Below are 11,864 nucleotides of genomic sequence, written 5' to 3'. Positions count from 1 at the left end.
AGGGAGCCGAGCCGAGCCGAGGAGCCGAAGGGAGCCGAGCCGAGCCGAGGAGCCGAAGGGAGCCGAGCCGAGCCGAGGAGCCGAAGGGAGCCGAGCCGAGCCGAGGAGCCGAAGGGAGCCGAGCCCAGCCGAGGAGCCGAAGGGAGCCGAGCCCAGCCGAGGAGCCGAAGGGAGCCGAGCCCAGCCGAGGCGCCGAAGGGAGCCGAGCCGAGCCGAGGCGCCGAAGGGAGCCGAGCCCAGCCGAGGCGCCGAAGGGAGCCGAGCCCAGCCGAGGCGCCGAAGGGAGCCGAGCCCAGCCGAGCCGCCGAAGGGAGCCGAGCCCAGCCGAGGCGCCGAAGGGAGCCGAGCCCAGCCGAGCCGCCGAAGGGAGCCGAGCCCAGCCGAGCCGCCGAAGGGAGCCGAGCCCAGCCGAGGCGCCGAAGGGAGCCGAGCCCAGCCGAGCCGCCGAAGGGAGCCGAGCCCAGCCGAGGGTTATATAAAAGGTTAATCTTTTCCCATGTTAATTCTTATTTTATACAGAACGGTTAATTTTTCCTATCAGGCTCAGCCAGCCTCTGTTCAGAGGGTTTTCCATTCACATAAAAAATAACCAATCGACAACAAAATCGATACTTTTAAAAAGCCACTCTTTGCATATGATAGATACACACTGCACATTTATATATTTGAGAACCCCACGTACCCCATTTCAAAGCCTCCCTTCTTACGAATTAACACTGTAGTATAGAGGTTTTACTTCGAGCAGTGCTTTCTGGGCCAGATGTAAGCAGCTGAAGACATTTATTACATTATACAGCAAAGTCATATAGTCTCATCAGAAGGCACACGTGGCACATCTCAGTTGGGCATTTTCTGCTGGCATACAATAGGTTGCAATAAAACTATTTTAACACATCCAACCTGTTATAAAATATGCATCCTTTTTTTTTTTAATATATATAATCCTTCTCTTAAAACGATTTTGAATACAAAGAAACAAAAATCTCATTCTATAATATCCCTATATCAAACTCTTATCCTAACACCTTAGTACCTTAGTACAATCACTAATTACTTAATACTTATAAACACTAAATACTTACTATTCATTATGCTTACAGGTAAAACAACTATTAAAAACAAAAAAAAAAAATCTCTAAAACACATCACAATCAGAAATAATGAAATAATCATTGTTGCTTTAAATCAGAAAATCAGAACACAACTTTCATAGACTAGAGAGGTTATCAGAAAGGGGGGGAGAAATGGGGGGGGGGGAGGCGGCCGGCTAGCAAAGGCACCATAGGGACAAAGAGAGGGGGGGGAAAGGGGGGTGGGGAGAAAGCCACCGAATTCACACCAGCTGCCCTTCCAGGCATCCTCGAGGTCAAATGTAGGATTCCCTGAAGGCATGGAGACTTCCATAGGAGGCGATAGCAGCAATTTTGAGCTACATTGATGTTTTTGAGCCTAAAACTCAAGGTGCTTGTAGCAGATGCCACTGTCTCTTCTCCACTCCATATTGCTGGATGTCAGTGCATACAACTTACAGCAGCAGTTCCTAAAGTACACAAAAGTATCTGGCAATCAGTGTTTCTTACAGGCTTCTAGGACAGTCATCTTCTCCCAAGTCATGCTTTTTGCCTAAAGTGTCCCTTCTGTCCACAATTAAAACACATGGAAAAACTTTTAAGGGTTAGTGGGAGGGTGTCCAGCAGCAGGGGGGGAGTGGGCTGCTGTTGCTATTGGCCAGGTGCCAGTGACTGCAGCTCCAGGGGTGCAGGTGAGCTTAGTGGCCATGGTGGGGGAGAAGGGCTGGGGGGCGTAGATGTCAAAGAAGAGCTTTGTTCTGGTGAAATGGCATTACTATTGTAACAGCTTTATAATGCTCTGCTAATTGATCTAAAGAATCTTTAATTAGTCCCTGTGTTGTAAGGGAAGATGTAACAATTTTGTTTACTTTTGTTGCCGCCATCCCTCCCCGCTCCCATGTCTTTTCATTCTACATTGTTGCCCTTTTTTTTCCCTCCAAGATGTAAGTAAATGACTCTGAGTATCAAGTTATCTTCTTTTGTTCTTTCATTACCCATACGTGCTCCTCAACAGGAGGCACCGACGCTCAGTTTCCCCAGTCACTTACCTCTGTCCGGGGTGACCATTTGTTGTAGTATTGATGTTTTAATTACTTCGAGCAGTGCTTTCTGGGCCAGATGTAAGCAGCTGAAGACATTTATTACATTATACAGCAAAGTTATATAGTCTAATCAGAAGGCACACGTGGCACATCTCAGTTGGGCATTTTCTACTGGCATACGTGTAATTAAGGCATACAGTAGGTCGTAACAACAAAACTATTTTAACACGTCCAACCAAACTCTGCCCAGTTTCTCTCCTTCGGTTCCAAAGTGTTTACATTACTCTCAGAGTCAAAGGCAAAACATAGCTTTCTCTGACTCGAGCAAAGGCAAATCTTCCCCGTAGTCTTCCAAAGCTATCCCAAAACACCTTCCCACATCATACTATTCTTCTACATCCACTTAAACAGGAGAGCTTCTGGAATGTAAAAGCAAATTCTAGGGAGAGCAAAACAGGGTTTCAAAGCATAAATATAACATGTGTATCACATAAAAACAGTAGACCTTCCTTTTTGTCTGTCATGGGGGGGGGGGGGTTGCCCTTCTTTGTTCCTTTGGGGTTTTTTTCTTTTTGTTTCTTAGTTTTCAATACAAATGGAAAAACCTTCAAAGAGGGCCGCACTCAGCTGCTCCCCACACACAGGGGCAAGAGAAGCCCCTAACTGGTCAGTGTTGCCACCCCTCTTAAGGGGATCGGTTGGCACCTAAGGTGCACCTGGGGGTATCAAAGGGGAATTTGGGGGCACATAGAGGGATGAGGAGGGCCTCTGGAGAGTCTCCCAAAGGATTAGTTGGATATTTAGGGTTATTTGGACCCCCGCCACAAAGGCCACTACTGCAAAGCTTTCCCCCCACCACCACAACTAACCCTAACCATCCGACTAAAATACCCACAGGAGACCTTCCATTAGTCCCCACATGCCTCTATATTCCCCTTGACTTCCCATTCAAATTAAGAAACTAAAAATAAAACCAGTGATGTTTCTTTTGTGTGTCTTGTGGGGTTTTTTAGTTTGCAAATAAGAGTCATTTCAAAGCCTTTTTGCATCCACATTACTACTGTTCTGCAATCTCTCGATTAAGAGCACAGCTTTTCCTCTGCTGGAATACCTCACACTAACACTTAAATTTTTTTCATGGGTTTTCATCCCCTCTGAGAGCATTCAGGCAGCTTTTTTGGGCAGCATCCCCCGCCCCTCACTCACCTGCTCCTCTCCTGCATCAGCACCCACCCCCATGTGGTATCATGGAAGGAAAGAGAGACAGCTGAGGGGCTGCCCCGCTTTTTATCACCCCGACCCACGGATGCCCTTCTCAGTAGGATTTGCACCTTCAGCACGCAGCTGAGTTTTTGCTGCGCTTCTCTTCTCTGTGACAGCTGCTGCGCAGGTCTGCATCTCCAAGCGTGTCACACCTTCAGGGATTTACTACCCCATAATCACCTTGCAGTTGGTGCATTTCTTGCTGGCAATCAACCCATCTCTTCCATCTGTTGCTCTCATTGTTTTGTTTCAGCTTTCTGAGCCTGTGTCGGTACAAGTCCTTCTCAGGGCACTGCAAACAGAGACAGACAAAGCTTCCTTTTCTCCAATAGTTCCAGGAAGATTTCCGGCACTTCTAGGCAAGCACCGACAGAGTGACGGCTGTGAGGGGACATCAGCCTGGCACTGGAGCTGGGCATTCTGAGCAGATGAGGAACCCTGGGCAACACCTACAGAGAAATCTTGGTTTCTCTGCAGAGAAGCACTGGCCTTAGAGACAAAGCTGTCTTTGATCTGGGCACCAGCTGCAGCTCCCAGCGGTGCCTAGCTGCAGAGCAATGGCCTGCACCTTCATCCTGATCCAGGTGGAGAGAGAACTGCCAGGAGCACAACTTCTCTGCTACGGTTGCAGCATCCCCAGGGGCCGAGCGCAGCCTTGCTGTTAGTGAGGAACACAGCCCCTGTGAAAAGCTCCTGGGGTCAGGGGACAAACAAGAGGTTGTCCACACTGGAAACAAGGGAAGTCTCTTTGCCACTCCCATTATACCCATCAGAGGACTTCTGCTTGCTTACCTACCTGCTCGGTTGGAGTCTACACTGGAAGAAGTTTCAGCTCCTCGGTAAAAGCGTGGACTGAGCAGTTTCTTTTTCAGCCTTTCCTTCCTGACTGACAGATCAAACCCTACCTGGAGCCCACACAAGCCAAGCAGGAGATCCCCTGCTAGGCTGGCAGGGCGAGGCTGTACCGTCGCAGCAGCCGTAGCCCTTGTGCCGACCGTGTCGCTGCTGCACGTCTTGCTTGCTCGGTTAATGAAGTGGAAAGCAAAGAGTCAATCTGTAAAGAATAAAGCAAAAAGCAAAGAACAGATCTCAGTTACTCACATTGTAAAGCTCTGAGGAGGTTAGCATGCATTCAATAAAAATACCACAAAATCATTTGTTCTCCCTTCAGCGTTCATTTAACTCACAGAGCTGTGAACTGATGCTGTCCCAAAACACACACTCAGCATCTGGTGGTACTTGGAGCACCAAGAAGAGAGTTTGGCATGCTGGGAGAACACTTCCCCACTGAGGGAAGATCTGGGGCCCCACTGGGAGACTTGGGAAGGCACTGGGAGCACTAGAAAAGGATTTTGGAGTTACTGGGAAGAAGAGGGAGAACACAGGGGCCATGCTGGGAGCAATCGGGAAAGCAGAATAGAATACAGACTTAACCAGGTTGGAAAAGACCTTCCAGAACACTGAGTCCAACCTATCACCCACCACCATCTAGTCAACCAAACCATGGTACTCAGTGCCTCATCCAGTCTTACTTTAAACACTTGCAGTGATGGTGACTCCATCACCTCCCAGGGCAGCTCATTCCTCATGAGTGCAACACAAAGCAGACTTACTTGTGGTCTTGTTCTCCAAAGCACAACGTATAGACTGCTCCTGATGTAGACATACACACACACCCCACATGTGGAGAACAGCAAGAGTCCTGCAGACAAGACTCCTAACAGGAGCGGGGAAACACTGGGTGTACTAGAAAAGAAAAAGAGATAAAGGGCCAATTCTGTTATCACTTACAGCTCCACACTTCCGTCATTATTGCATGCACTAGAAGCACAGAGTTACAGGTATCTCTAGGTACAGTTGAGGCAGCAGCCGCCACCCCCCCAAAGCCCCGCGCTGCCCCGCGGCCGCCGCCGCCGCGGCCAGCCCCCAAAGCCTCGCGCAGCCCCGCCTGGGGCCACCCCCCCAAGCCCCGCGCAGCACCGCCTGCGGCCACCCCCCCAAAGCCCCGCGCAGCACCGCCGGCGGCCACACCCCCAAGCCCCGCGCAGCTCCAGCGGCTGCTATAGAGAAACCCCACAAAGCAGCAGAGACTAGCACTGACCTGGGACACGGCAGAAGAGCTCCAACCTCTACCAGCCACGACCCTGCACTGAGCCATTTTAAAGCATCCGGCGCCATATTGTTGAGGGCGGTGCCACGCTGGGGGTTGGGGTTCAGGCTGGGGGGGGGCGGTGCCACGCTGGGGGGCGGTGCCACATGGGTGGAGGCGGTGCCGCGCTGGGGGAGGCGGTGCCGCGCTGGGGGAGGCGGTGCCGCGCTGGGAAGGGCGGTGCCGCGCTGGGAAGGGCGGTGCCGCGCTGGGAAGGGCGGTGCCGCGCTGGGGGGGGGCGGTGCCGCGCTGGGGGGGGGGCGGTGCCGCGCTGGGGGGGGGGCGGTGCCGCGCTGGGGGGGGGCGGTGCCGCGCTGGGGGGGGGGCGGTGCCGCGCTGGGGGGGGGGCGGTGCCGCGCTGGGGGGGGGGCGGTGCCGCGCTGGGGAGGGGCGGTGCAACCCTGGGGGGGGGGGGCGGTGCCGCGCTGGGGGGGGGCGGTGCCGCGCTGGGGGGGGGCGGTGCAACCCTGGGGGGGGGGGCGGTGCAACCCTGGGGGGGGGGGGCGGTGCCTGCTTTGTCACTTCACGCTCAGCTTTCCATGGGTTTTATTCCCCTCCAAGATTGTTGAGTTATGAGCAGCTGAGGAGCCCTGGGGAACACCTGTACAGAAATGTTCTTCCAAGAGCTGTCAGAAAAATCTGACTGAGAAGGACTGGGAAAGAACTGGGAGGGACTGGGATACCACTGGGACCCTCACAAGTCTATGGCACCAGATGGGATCCATCCCAGGGCAGAGAGCTCTGGCAGATGAGCTCCAAGCCACTGCCCAACATTTGCCACCAGTCCTGCATGACCACAGAGGTCCCAGGTGGCTGGAAGCTGCCAGTGTGATGCCATTCACGAGAAGGGCTGGAGGGAAGAACCTGGGAACTCCAGGCCTGTAAGCCTGACCTCAGTGCCTGGCAAGACTATGGAGCAGATCGTCCTGGGGGCAATCACAGCAAACCTGCAGGACGGGCAAGGGCTCAGGCCCAGCCAGCAAAGATTTGGTGGGAGGGGCAGGTCCTGCCTCACCAACCTGATCTCCTTCTATGCCCAGGTGACTGCCTGGTAGGTGTGGGGAAGGCTGTGGATGTAGTCTGCCTGGACTTCAGCAAGGCCTTTGACACTGTCTGCCACAACAACCACCTGGCCAAGCAGAACAGCCCACATCCTGGACAGGAGCACTCTGTGCTGGGTTAGGAACTGGCTGGAGTCCTGGGCCCAGAGAGTGGTGGTGAATGGTGCCACATGCAGCTGGCAGCCGGGCACTAGTGGTGTCCCCCAGGGATCAGTGCTGGGTCCCATCCTGTTCAATATCTGTATTGATGATCTGGATGAGGGGAGCGAGTCCATCATCAATAACTTTGCAGATGACACCAAGCTGGGGGCAGGAGTTGATCTGCTGGAAGGTAGGAGAGCTCAGCAGAGGGACCCTGACAGGCTGGACAGATGGGCAGAGTTTGGAAAGCATGCACGGACTCCCTGGTTGGTGAAGCAGCAATTGTTTAGTGGTACAGAACAAGCAGTGTATGTAGGAAAAATCAAGCAGGCTAAGCAATTCCCTGGCATTCTTGCACCACTGCTGCTAATTGAGTTTTCTCCTTTGATATGCAGCTCTCCATTATTATCTTCATCCCATATCAGGTTGAGCTTCTCCGGCACGGAGGCGAGCGTCCTTCTGTCTCGCGCTTCAGGCTGTTTACTGCAGTCAGCTCTTCTTTATCATCAGACCGTTCTTCCGTCGTCAGCAGCCTGTTGTTCTTTCCTGTCCTGAAACCTTCCATAGATACTTTCTGCTTTCCTCCAGGCAGAGTCCAAGGGCATGATATTGAACACATGCAAGTGCCAGGTTCTACACATTACCACAACAACCCCAGGCATTGCTACAGGCTGGGGTCAGACTAGCTGGAGAGGAACCAGGCTGGAAAGGGAGCGGTAAGGGAGTGGCAAAGGGCTGGGAGGGGCTCAGGACAGTACTGGGAGGTACTGGGAGGCTGTGGAAGGACTCTGGGGGGGAGGGTTACTGGGGGGGAGTGAGGAGGCACTGGGAAAATTCTAAGGGTTAACTGGGAGGTACTGGGAAGGGCTCTGAATGGCACTGGGAAGAACTCAGAGACTGTGGAAAGACTCTGGGGCAGTGTGGAGGGGCTGAGGGGGGCACTTGGGGTTATGAGGAGATACTCACAGTGCTCCCAGTGCTCTCCCAGTTGTCTCCCAGTTGCTCCCAGTTGGGTTCCTGCTGCTTCCAGTTGTCTCCCATGGCTCCAGAACTGACTTCAGCTGCTGCAGGTATGGCTCCCAGTCCCTCCCAGTGCCTCTCAGCCCCTACCAGCTTCCTCCCAGACTGGGAAAGGACTGGGAGGCACTGGGAGGGGTTCAGGACAGTACTGGAAGGTACTGGGAGGCTGTGGAAGACCTGTGGTGGGGGTAAGGTTACGGGGGGGAGAGTAAGGGGACACTGGGAAAATTCTAAGGGTTAACTGGGAGGTACTGGGAAGGGCTCTACATGGCACTGGGAAGAACTCGGAGACTGTGGAAAGACTTTGGGGCGGTCTGGAGGGGCTCAGGGGGGCACTGGGGGTCATGGGGAGATACTCCCAGTGCTCTCCCAGTTGTCTCCCAGTTCCTCCCAGGGACCCCTAGTGCTCCCAGTTGGGTTCCTGCTGCTTCCAGTTGTGTCCCAGGGCTCCAGCAATGCCTCCAGCTGGTCCAGGCATGTCTCCCAGTGCCTCCTGGTCCCTACTGGTCTCCTCCCATACTGGGATAGGACTAGAAGGGATTGGGAGGTACTGGGAGGGACAGGAATAAACAGGGGGGGGACTGGGAGGGGACTGGGAAGGGAGTGGGACAGTGTGGGAGGGGACTTAGAGGGACAGGGAGGGGACATAGTGGGGATGGACTGGGAGGCTGTAAAGGGCTGTGGGAGGGAAATGGGGGACTGAGGGGGGGTACTGGGAATTCCTGGGTCATGCTCCCAGTGCTCCCAGTTGTCTCCCAGTGGGGATGCTACTGCTTCCAATTGTCCACCAGGGCTCTTGCCAGGTAGTGCAGGTATGACTGGGAGGGGACTGGAAAGGGATGGGGAAGGCACTGGTTGGGGACTGTGAAGGGACTGGGATGGAATGGGAGGAACTGGGATGGACTGGGAGGGGCTGGGATGGACTGGGGGGGCACTGGGAAGAGACTGGGATGGGAGTGGGAAAGGACAGGGAGCAACTGGGTGCACTGGAATGGGAATGGGAGGGAACTGGGAGAGACTGGGAAGGACTGGGAGTGCACTGCGACGGGACTGGGAGGGGAGTGGGGAGCCAGTGGGAGGGGATTGGGAGGGAACTAAGAAGGGAATGGGAAAGGAAAAGAGTTGGAAGGGACTGGGAAGGGACAGGGAGGGGATTGGAAAACGACTGGGAGGGTACTGGAAAGGGCTCAGGACAATAGTGGGAAGGACTGGGAGGCTGTTAACAGCTCTGGAGGGGAATTGGGGGGGGCAGTGGGAGGCTGTGGAAGGATCTGGGGTAGGGAGGGTTACTGGGGGGGAGTGAGGGGGCACTGGGGAAGTCTAAGGGTTAACTGGGAGGTACTGGGAAGGGCTCTACATGGCACGGGGAAGAACTCAGAGACTGTGGAAAGACTTTGGGGCGGTCTGGAGGGGCTCAGGGGGGCACTGGGGGTCATGGGGAGATTCTCCCAGTTGTCTCCCAGTTCCTCCCAGGGACCCCTAGTGCTCCCAGTTGGGTTTCTGCTGCTTCCAGTTGTGTCCCAGGGCTCCAGCAATGCCTCCAGCTGGTCCAGGTATGCCTCCCAGTGCCTCCTGGTCCCTACTGGTCTCCTCCCATACTGGGATAGGACTAGAAGGGATTGGGAGGTACTGGGAGAGACAGGAATAAACAGGGAGGGACTGGGAGGGGACTGGGAAGGGAGTGGGACAGTGTGGGAGGGGACGTGGAGGGACAGGGAGGGGACATAGTGGGAATGGACTGGGAGGCTGTAAAGGGCTGTGGAGGGAAATGGGGGACTGAGGGGGGGTACTGGAAATTCCTGGGTCATGCTCCCAGTGCTCCCAGTTGTTTCCCAGTTGTCTCCCAGTGTTCCCAGTGGGGATGCTACTGTTTCCAATTGTCCACCAGGGCTCTTGCCAGGTAGTGCATGTATGACTGGGAGGGAACTGGAAAGGGATGGGGAAGGGACTGGTTGGGGACTGTGAAGGGACTTGAAGAGGACTGGGAGGGGCACTGGGAGGGGAGTGGGAGGGCCACTGGGCAGGACTGGGAGGGACTGGGGAGGAACTGGCAGGGACTGGCAAGGACTGGGAAGGGACTGAGAAAGGATTGGGAGGAAATGGGTTGAATGGGAGGGGATTGGGAAGGACTGGGGAAAACTAGGAAGGGACTAGTAGGGGACATGGAAGGGACTGGGATGGAATGGGAGGAACTGGGATGGACTGGGAGGGGCTGGGATGGACTGGGGGGGCACTGAGAAGAGACTGGGATGGGAGTGGGAAAGGACAGGGAGGAACTGGGTGTACTGGGATGGGAGTGGGAGGGAACCGGGAGAGACTGGGAAGGACTGGGAATGCAGTGCGACGGGACTGGGAGGGGAGTGGCAAGTGACTGGGAGGGGAGTGGGGAGCCAGTGGGAGGGAAATGGGAGGGAATTAAGAAGGGAATGGGAAGGGAAAAAAGTTGGAAGGGACTGGGAATGGAATGGGTAGGGAGTGTGAAGGGAGTGGGAAGGAACAGGGAGGGCACCGGGAAAAACTGGGAGGGGACTGGCAATGGCACTGGGAGGACCTGAGTGAAATGGGAGGGGACTGAGAGGGAATGGGAGGAACTGGGAAGGATGGGGAGGGAACTATGAGGGGAATGGGAATGGACTGGGACAAACTGGGAGGGGACTGGTTGGGAAGTGGATGAACTGTGAAGGGACTGGGAAGTGACAGTGAAGGGACAGGAAGGGACTGGGAAGGGACAGGGAGGGCACTGGGACAAACTGGGAAGGGACTGGGGGGGGGGACTGGGAGGGGACTGCTTAGGCACTGGGATGGGAATGTAAAAGGGACAGGGAAAAGAGTTGGAAGGGACTGAGAAGGGACAGTGCGGGGAGTTTGAGGGACAGGGTGGACCAGGAGGGAATGGAAGGGACTGGGAGGGTACTGGGAAGGGTCTGGAAAAAGCCTGGGAGAAACTGGGAGGGGACTTGGAGGGAACTGGGAGTGGACTGGGAGGGAATGGGAGGGCACTGGGAAGGACTGGGCGGACTGGGAGGGGACCGGGAGGGAATGGGTGGAACTGGGATGGAGTGGGAGGGAACTGGGAGGGCCTGGGAAGGGACAAGGAAGGGGAGTGGGAAGAGATTGGCACAAACTGGGAGGGGACTGGGAGGGAACTGGGAAGGGAAAAGGAGGGCAGTGCAAAGGGACTGGGAAGGGACAGGAAGGGACTGGGACGGGACTGGGAAGGGCCTGGGACAAATTGGGAGGGGACTTGGAGGGAACTGGGAGGACCCAGGAAGGGACAGGGAGGGGAGTGGGAAGGGACAGGGACGGGACAAGGAAGGGACAGGGAGGGGAGTGAGAGGGAGTGGGAGGGAACTGAGAAGGGAATGGGACGGGCCTGGAACTAACTGGGAGGGGACTTGGAGGACCTGGGAGGGCACTTGGAAGGACTGGGAGGGCACCAGGAGGGAGTGGGAGGAAACTGGGAGTGCCTGGGAAGGGACTGGAAAAGGCCTGGGACAAATTGGAGGGGACTGGGATGGAACTGGGAAGGGAAAAGGAAGGGACAAGAAGGGTAGAAGGAGGGGACAAGGAGGGGAGTGAGAAGGGACTGGGAGGGGAGTGAGAAGGGACTGGGAGGGGAGTGAGAAGGGACTGGGAGGGGAGTGAGAAGGGACTGGGAGGGGAGTGAGAAGGGACTGGGAGGGGAGTGAGAAGGGACTGGGAGGGGAGTGAGAAGGGACTGGGACAAACTGGGAAGGGCCTGGAACTAAGTGGGAGGGGACTTGGAGGGAACTGGGAGGGAATGGGAGGGCCTGGGAAGGAACTGGAAAGGGCCTGGGAGGGACTGAGAAGGGACTGGGTAGGTCCTGGGACAAACTGGGAGGGAACTGGGAATGCACAAGGAAGGGCAGTGGGAAGGGACTGGGAGGGGATTGGGATGGGACTGGGAGGGACCTGAGAAGGGACTGGGACAAACTGGGAAGGGCCTGGGAAGGGCCTGGAACTAACTGGGAGGGGACTTGGAGGGCACTGGGAAGGACCGGGAAGGAATGGGAGGGGGTGGGATGGAGTGGGAGGAAACTTGGAGGGCCTGGGAAGGGACTGGAAGAAACTGGGTGGACTGGGAGGGGACTGGAAG

Source organism: Melanerpes formicivorus, unplaced genomic scaffold (genome assembly GCF_026170545.1).
Source record: "Melanerpes formicivorus ecotype bairdi unplaced genomic scaffold, bMelFor1.0.p_v2 SCAF_41, whole genome shotgun sequence".
Lineage (NCBI taxonomy): Eukaryota > Metazoa > Chordata > Aves > Piciformes > Picidae > Melanerpes > Melanerpes formicivorus.
This window is presented reverse-complemented; position numbering follows the sequence as displayed.